The 9,340-nt window shown below is 46.7% G+C and overlaps 1 pseudogene; it reads right to left on the reverse strand.

The window, feature by feature from the left end:
* Positions 1–978: 978 nt before the first annotated feature.
* Positions 979–6,635, reverse strand: LOC141225088 (Golgi resident protein GCP60-like; annotated as a pseudogene).
* Positions 6,636–9,340: the final 2,705 nt, after the last annotated feature.

Consider the following 9,340-nt stretch of genomic DNA (forward strand, 5'->3'; position numbering starts at 1 on the left):
GACCGTTGCCCTGTGACTTACCCTTATACGGCAACAAGGCGTAGTGCAGCATCATACAGGTAAAATCTATAGGAAATGCTGTTATCACCTCCAGAGCAGCAATCGCAAGTCTGCCAGATTCCTCCTAGCTTCTCAGCCTTCGTGAACCCCCCCCTCCGCCCTGCGGCCCACCCCTGGTGGTCTCACATAGCGCATGCTCTGCTGCGGGGCATTGGGGGAGGTGCAGTGTTTCCACCAGATCACACAGGACAGATTATTCCATATGATTATTATTATTATAAACCATTTCTCATATTTGTTACATATTTTACATGGTACAAGATCAGACAAATCAGACTGATGAGAGAAGAGATAAGAAACTTTCCCCACTACCCTCTCCTGCCCGCTACAGACGGCTGATACCAGAGAGGCAACAGCACATTTCGGATTTGCCCTGACCTATAGTGGAGGAGAAACCGTTGCTGTTTGCGATGGCGCTGAGCTACCTGCGCGTGGTACAGAATAGCGCAGACCGAGGGGAACACATGGGACCTTTACCCTTCCACCAGTCTTGAGGGGGCGCCCACTACCCTGGTACCCAACACAAAGGTGCCCCCTCCTCCATGACGCTTCTCATGCGCGTTCATCTTCTGAACAGATCATGAAATGCCCCCGAGTGGGCGCACATAGAATAGAATTAAAAATCCCAAACAAGTGCGAAAAAAAACACAAAACACAAAAGTGCAGGCGCAGCCAAATTATGTTTAACCCCTTTCATGTCCACCAATCGTAGTGGCAAAGAACGGGTTAAATCACAGCACTCTGAATTAGCGTCGGCCGCCACGAGGAGCGATGAGGAGGCGACACTTATCGAAAAGGATCCAGGTCATGTGAGCGACTTACTGCCCTGGCCCCTCCCCCTGATTGCAGGCCCCGCCCCATGGTCACTTGCCCCTCCCCCTGATTGCCGGCTCCTCCCCCTGACCGCAGGCCCCTCCTTTATCTAGTATAATACACTCTGTAGTACACAGATTTTGAACGCCACAGGGAATAAGAGTTGTCAGATTTGAGCAGGTCGAGCCCCCGGCCGGGGTACTGGTGGCTGCCGGCGTCCACCTCTTCGTGACGATCCCGCCTGTAGACCGGCACAATCTCCTCCAGCTGAGGCTTGTTGGCGTCTTTTTGGCTTTCTCTTCATTGTTGGGATTCTCTGTAAAGAACAGACACAAGTCAGGAGTGAGTCCAGGATATCAGAGTGGGACAAGTCATGGGCGCGGAGCTAAAACAGAAGCATAAAGGGGTCTTCCGGGAATAATCCGGAAACAAGCAGTCTTACAGAAATCCTGCAGAGAGAGTACAGGGCGACTCATGCTGATCTGATCCGTTTTTGGTGCAGTTTTTCCTCCATCTTCGCTGGGTAAAATTGCAAAGTGCTTGTAAACACCAGCAACTTTGCATTTCACTCTTTATTAAAAAGTATCTCTGTTGTCAAATATGGAGGTATTCTTAATTCTATAGTTTACAGCTGGTTGCCTAGGGCAGGGTTCCCCAACTCCAGTCCTCAAGGCCCACCAACAGGTCATGTTTTCAGGATTTCCTTAGTATTGCACAGGTGATGCAATTATCACCTGTGTAATACTAAGGAAATCCTGAAAACATGACCTGTTGGTGGGCCTTGAGGACTGGAGTTGGGGAACCCTGGCCTAGGGTACCGGCCACCTCTACAAACTATCAATGGTGACTGGTTTCCTTGGCAAGGAGAGCACGCTCGCAAGCTTTTTACTTTAAAGTGTGAATGAGCCTCTCTGACGCTAGATGCGGCCCGTTTTCCCTCTGCAGAGGCACAGCTCCTCCACTAGTGGCATTGGGGAGAGGAAAAATTAGGCAGCGACTCAACCATCCCGCCAGTCTGATAGGTCAATCTTAACCTACGGAAAGGGAGAGAGACCACAGTAACTCCCCAGAGAGCACATTGTTGGTTTTTGATCTCCTGCAGAGGTGAACATCCATGACCAGTTGGTGCTTCTCCAGAAGCCTCCGACCTCCTCGGAACAAGGGGGTGAGACGCTGCTTCTCAAGAGGCCCCGACCTCGTCCGGATGAGGGGGTGAGACGCTGCTTCTCGAAAGGCCCCCTACCTCGTCCGGATGAGGGGGTGAGACGCTGCTTCAATAGGGCCCCCGGAACTCTTTAGGACGAGGGGGTGAGAGCCCCTAACTCCTCAGGACGAAAGGGTGAGATGCTGCTTCTAGAGAGACCCCCCGACCTCTTCAGGACCAAGGGGTGAGATGCTGCTTCTTGAGAGGCCCCAACCTCCTCAAGACGAGGGGGTGAGACGCTGCTTCTCGAGAGGCCCCGACCTCCTCAAGACGAGGGGGTGAGACGCTGCTTCTCGAGAGGCCCCAAGCTCCTCAAGAAAAGGGGGTGAGAGGCTGCTTCTCGAGAGGTCCCAATCTCCTCAAGAAAAGGGAGTGAGACGCTGCTTCTTGAGAGGCCCCGACCTCCTCAAGACGAGGGGGTGAGACACTGCTTCTCGAGAGGCCCCAACCTCCTTAAAACGAGGGGGTAAGATGCTGCTTCTCGAGAGACCCCCGACCTCTTCAGGAAGAGGGGGTGAGACGCAGTGAAGACCTGCTACAGTATTTATTGTACAGGAATGAAGTATGAAAATTGTACAAAGTACCTTCGTCCTCGTCCTCGCTGGACTCGCTGACGTGCACGCTCACAGCCGTGTTTGGGGAGTCTGTCCATTCAAAGTAAACCCCAAAACCAATGTCAAAGTTATCTGTGGCAAACTCCCAGAAAAGATAGGAGCCCTCCTCGTGTGTGGGGACCCGGACTGTGACCACCTCTCCTCTTCCGACGGTGATGACTGAGTCCGCGTCCTGCCGGATCTTCTCTTTGAAGTCTTTAATTTGGGGTCTTTTCCACATGGATGGGGCAGCAATGACCGGCGTGGACTCTGTAGAGAGAAGGAAGTGGAAAAATAATGAGCAAACATAAACCATTAGCCAATGTCCAGGTATCGTCTGATTGTCCACCCAACAGACCCCAACCCCAATGGGGTCCATAGGACGCACCTTTAAGCCCGTTCTCCAGCAGGTCTTCCAGCGGGGTCTGCCTCCAGTTCTGTCTCAGCATTGTCTATGTGTGGGTGGGTTTGTCCGTTGACCGAGGGGGCTTCTCCGGAGCCGGTGATGCTTCCCATGTTCACCTTGGATGGAGAACTGACAGGGGAGCTGGTTCCTGCCGAAAGTGCCTCCTGCTGTTTCTGTAAGGCCGAGAGGGTAAGGAGAGGGTAACACCACGTCATTTATGAGCATTCTTCATTTCTTGTATGCTGCGAAGCAAAACTGCAGTGTAAAGCATGAGGGGAAGAACAAAGAAGCTTAACTTCTAATGAGGCAGCGTTTCAGACAACCACAGACTCCAATAGACGCTGCACACAAATCCCACTGTCTTCCACTTATAAACGCTGCATCTAATCAACCAGCTACTCAGCGCACCACCACCATCAAGAGCAAAACTCAGCCGCGCAATTTTTTTATTTTTTTCTTACTAAAAACAATTAGTTAATTAGTTCAGGTTCCAGGGAGCGTAAAGTGCAGGGTTTATTTTCTACATCAAAACCCGCAATAGCAATCTACTCTGATTATTGTATTTTTACAGCTGTTTTTACCCCATTTATTGTTGAAGATCTGAAGGTTTTATTAATTCTGTACAAGAAGCGAGGGCATTTTTTCATGCATTTTTTCGGCTCCACAGGAAAAAATAAACAAACCAAAAAAACACAAATTTCAGCAACGTCTTTAGATGCACAGCGGCCAGGAGTTTTCCGGGAAGCACAAGAAGTTTCCTCAAACTTTTAAACCAGTGTTTCCAAAACTCCAGTCCTCACGGCCCCCACAGGTCATGTTTCAGGATCTCCTTCGTATTACACAGGTGAGAGAATTCCTGATGCCTTGATAGTATTACACAGGTGATGGAAATACTAAGGAAATCCTGAAAACATGACCTATGGGGGCCGTGAGGACTGGAGTTTGGGAAACACCGTTTTAAACACAGGGGATTTTCTGCAAAAAAAAACAAACCCTGCAGCATTTATGCTACGTGGGAACATGGTCCGACAGGTAAATGCAGCTCAGAGCAGCGAGGCTCGGGGGTCTGTGCGCTGCGTCTACCTGTTGCTGAGCGAGCTGCACTTGGTACAGCTGCTGCATGTACTGCTGGTAGTGCTGTTCCTGCAGCTGCCGGATCAGGAGCTGCTGTTGCTCGAAGTTCCCCGGGTACTGCTGCGCTGCGTACTGCTGAAACTGCACCGCTGTCTGCGAGTTCAGGGCGGCCGTGATCTGCTACCTGCAAAAAAAAAAAATAGAATTAAGATTTGAAACACAAATGCACGGTCCTGCCCTAATGACTGCTGCACCCGCCATTGCCTGTGGCCGGCAGAGCTTTAGTAATTTTCCATTAAAATGAATGTGACAGTGCTCCGTGGACCCCATTGTTGGTGACCCCAGCGCATGTACCCTCCAACCGGTCACCAGCATTGCATACAACAGACTGCTCCTTGCACTATGGCTCATACTACGAGGGTCCTGAATGAGTGACCCACCCAAAAATATCCTTTAAGAAAGATGAGTGACTTCCGATGGGAGTACTTACTTCTGCTGTTCCATTCTAAACCGTTCATCCTCCACTCGCATCCTCTCTTCCTCCTCTCTCCGCAGCCTCTGCTCCTCTTCTTTCCTCCGCTTCTCCTCCTCTCGCAGCAGCCGCTGCCGCTCCTCCTCTTCCCGCCGTCTCCGCTCCTTCTCTTCTCTCCAGTAAAGTCAGCAGATGACGCTTTACACTGAACTATGTCGGACATGATTTTTGCAGCAGCGTCAACCGTTCTCACTTCCTGGGACTTAAAGCAGAAGTCCGGTCCATGATCCCTCCGGTCTTACATACCGACTACTCCGTAAATCCATAATCACTGACTCCAGCTATACTGCAATTAGTACTGGAGTAGGAGGTAACCTGAAAGATGCCTCATGTCCTGTCAGTCTCATACTGCTGTTTTGTCCCCCATGCTTTACACTGCAGGTTGGATTCTATGTATCAAACTTAGTCAAAGTTTAAGAACTCCTGCGGCTTTAAGTTAGTGATATGATAGGGATTTGATACCACTTAAGGCAGTTGGAAATTTTACAAAATTGACCCATAAAAAACAAATATTTCTCGCCTGATGACTCCTTCGCTTCTCCCGTGCTCACACTCTGGCGGCCATCACTTTTTTTCCTGCAGCGATGATGTTGTATAATCCATGTGACTGCTGCAGTCGATCACTGGTTTCTACGGTCTCATGCTGTACATGCCAGTGATTGGCTGCAGCAATCTGATAGAGTGACGTGACGTTATCCCTGCAGGAAACAGAAAGCTCCTTTAAACTAACAGACAACCCCTTTAAGTGTGGAAAAACGTGACCCAGATGTCGATCATCATCTATCTTGTGAGATAGCGACTGCCGCTAACCTCTGCTATAGACTGGAGCAGAAAGATTTGCAGGACCCAGGTCCGGAATCCATAGAAAACCGCTGCAAACCATCTCCTATCTATCAGCATCACCAGCGCCTCTTCTGGTAGAGTTGGGTGGGTTCACTGCACAATCTGCAGAGCGGTCCCTTTAAGAACGTCTCCAGTAACTATTAGTGCTGGAGTTGTCTTCAGGTACCTGTCTGCAGGTTGTGCGTCACCTTGCCGCTCAGCCCCACTCACTTTAATAGTACTGAGCTGCAATACTAGGCATAGCCTGTGGACACGTGTGGCGCTGTTTCTGGAGGAAACCAGCAGTTACCGTGCCCCACCGATGCCGGATGTACGGATTGTAGGGATTAGTACCTTTTTCTCTCCTGCTCTTCTTTCTCTATTTTATGGGATGTGACGTATGTGGAGAAGAGGTGGCAGCATCTGTTCAGGAGGGTGATAAACTCCGTCATGGCTTCCTGCTTGCTCAGGTTGCCCAGGGCCGCCCATTCTTTCCTGTGAGAAAGACGACAGTGTGTGAACGACACTCAGAGGGAGCAAAGGCTTCTATGAAGAGGTTAGAAACGCGTCGTCGTTCAGTTTTATGCAAGAAACAGTCTGCAGTTTTCTATTAAACTTTGCATTTCAATTCCTATTTTTTTTTTTTTGGACACATCAGATCGATGCATGCCCATGATGGAAAATCTGTTGCCGTTTTGCGTACACAGCTCCCATAAATGCTCATGGTAATGAGGTTCACCCTGCAGTCGCTGACGGCTACTTTAGTGGTGAAAAATATACAATGGCAGGATCAGACTACATATGTAGTGTAGTCTGTAACCATGGAGACACACAGATCTGCATCAGTGCTGTGTATACAAAACGGTAAGAAAACGTTAGGCTATTTACAAAGTGGCTACTTTTTTATAGGAATGTGATACAGTGAAACAAACCACACGACGTTCGTTACCTCCTATCGTTGCCCAGGACATCGAAGAAGCCGACTTCGGGGCACGTGTCGGGGTTGTACGGTCCCAGGAGGACTTGTTTGTACACAGCCACCAGCCTCAGCTTCTCCTCGTAGGTTGGATGGAAAGCCTTCCCGTCCTTCTCTGTAAAAAAATACAGAAGGAAAATGGTTAGGAGACCCATCACATGTACCAAACTGCGTGTGCCGCCATATAATGCTCCACAAAAACTGTAATAAGACAGTGATAGGACCACTAAAGCCACCTGACCCCAGTGTGCAGTAATCAGACCCTGCAATACTGAGTAATATCTGTGCACAACACATAATACAATCCACTTTCCAGTAATTGGACCCAGAACGATAAAATTCAATTCTTACAGGGTGATTCCTTAAATACCTTGTAAAAGTCCCTGAGCTCCCCCGATTCTGTAGCTCTTTTCCGTTTTTCGCTGCGTCGCTCCATTGCAGAGATATTCACATTTGCGTCTTTTGGAGCACTGCATGTGAAATCTCTGCTTGTAGTGCAACGGGCTGTTTCTTCTCTGCTTCCACAGATCAGGAGAAGATCTAGTAGTCGAGCATGTGATCATTGGCAGCGTCTTGGAGGGAGGGCTGAAAGTGCGCACTCCCAAATAAGACTGAAAAAATGCAAAGTTGGACTGCAAAGCAGAGATTTCACATACTGCACTCCGAAAGCAACAAATGTGAGTATCTCTGCAATGGAGCGACGCAGTGCAAAACGGCAAAAAAGCAGCAGGGTTCAGGAGAGCTCAGGGATTTTTACCAGATATGTAACTAAATTTTTTGAGGCCGAGTGACAAAACCAAAAATATTTTTATATGCATCTCCAAAAGTACAGCCTAGTTTCCCTGCAGCCACATTAAATGTTGTGATACTGTACTTTGTGCCAAATGATAAAGGCAGCTCAGCTAAACCTGACTGTATGAATACAGTAGCCACCAAAAGTTTAGCATTTTTTTTTTAAATTGTGATTGCTTCTGTTTGGTTGTTGTGAGGCCATTTTTCTGGTGATTTTAGTTAACTGGAAGCAAATGATTGTCAGCTATCAGGACAAAAATTGTGTTGGACATTGTTTTATCCCTTTATGTGTTAGTTTTCAACATTTGCTGGGCCAAATGTTTTGCCTATTTTGTTATGGGCAGTCGAATTTTGCCTAAATTTTTTTTTTTGCGTTTTAAGGTTAAAAACATGGCAGAGACAAAGCCAAATTTATCACCAGATGTCAGGAAGCTTATTATTCTGGGAGTGAAGTCAGGGAAAAGCCATAAAGAGGCAGCTATGGAATTCACCTGTTCTCAGAGTCAAGTGTCAGGTATATTAAAGAAAGAAAAAGAAGGTTCTGGAACAGCCGACAAACCTAGAAGTGGACGACCAAGGAGAACTTCCTCCAGAGTTGATCACATTATAAAGAAAAAGTCAGTATCTGATGTCCACAAAATGAACAAAGAATATGGGGTCAAAGTGAGTCGCGACGACTAAGCAGTAGGGCTGAATGCACGAGTTCCAGTCAAGAAGCCTTTCATCTCTGCAAAGAAAAGGAAGGTCTGACTTGTGTTTGCCAAAGAACACAGCCAACGGAAAGAGACAGATTGGTCTAAGGTGTTGGGGTCGGATGAATCCAAGTTCAATCTGTTTGGTAGTGATGGCAGCACTGTATATACTGCAGAATTGGAAAACGTAATGATCTAAGGTACCAAACGCCTACAGTGAAACATGGTGGTGGCAATCTCATGGTTTTGGGCTGCTTTTCTGCATCTGCCATTGGCCCTTGGCATAGAATTGATGGAAATATGAATGCTACCATGAACAAGGATACAGTTGTGCTCAAAAGTTTACATACCCCGGCAGAATTTTTCCTTTCTTGGTCTTGTTTCAGAGAATATGAATGATATTCAAAAGCATTTTGGTTACAATTAAGGTCTTGTATGATGACAACTTCATGCAACCAGACAGAAGTTATCACATTTTAAAAAAAAAAAAGCAAAACTTTTGGACTCTATTGTATAATCTATATGTGCGCTGTATCGGCCATAGTATCAGAGATAATGCGGTGTCTGACTATCTGTATGATCTGAATCTAAGTGAAGGAGGCAGGAAACATTTCCGTAAGAACGGTCCAGTCACGCTAAAATTCACAACGGAACTTTAATCATTGCAAAATGGAATTTTCTGAACTTTCTAACACTATGTTTGATGTACAATACAAAGTTATATTGTGGAACTGTGTTAGCCAGAAAAATCGATGTAAATACTTGTATGCCAAAAATGACAAAAGTATTCTTGGGGTGATACCTTTATTGGCTAACCAGAAATTATATATATATATATATGCAAGCTTTCAGAGCACAGAGGCTCCTTCTTCAGGCAAGATTACAAATGAATTCATCAGACAAAAGGCACAGCATCTGAGAGATGTTACAATAAGACATTTGTTCATGAGGTGTAAGTTGTGATGCCTCCTACAGATAAGTTAGGGAGAGCAAATTAGTTGTTTTTTTTTTTTTTGCAAAATGAGAGGCCTTGGGAATGTTTAATTATCTGGAGGTGTGAATTGTGTCCATGTAGTGAGTCATAAAGCCAGGTGTTATATTTAGTCCTGTTGTCAGTGAATTGAACATCCTTATCAATTTGAATTCCCAAAGTTTTCTTTCTCTGTTGCCCTTGAAGTGACCTTTTAGTATTAAAACTTTTAGATCTTTCATACAGTGTCCCCGGCCAGAGAAATGTTTTCCCACAGGTGTGTCCTGTTCATTCTTAATTGTGTGTCTGTGTAAATTCATTCTTGTTTGCAGTTTTTGCATCGTTTCTCCAATATAAACTCCTTCCGGACACCTTGTACATTGTATCATGTCACCACACTGGAGGA

The sequence above is a fragment of the Phyllobates terribilis genome, unplaced genomic scaffold, assembly GCF_046119375.1.
Source record: "Phyllobates terribilis strain yellow unplaced genomic scaffold, ASM4611937v1 Scaffold_403__1_contigs__length_1717873, whole genome shotgun sequence".
NCBI lineage: Eukaryota > Metazoa > Chordata > Amphibia > Anura > Dendrobatidae > Phyllobates > Phyllobates terribilis.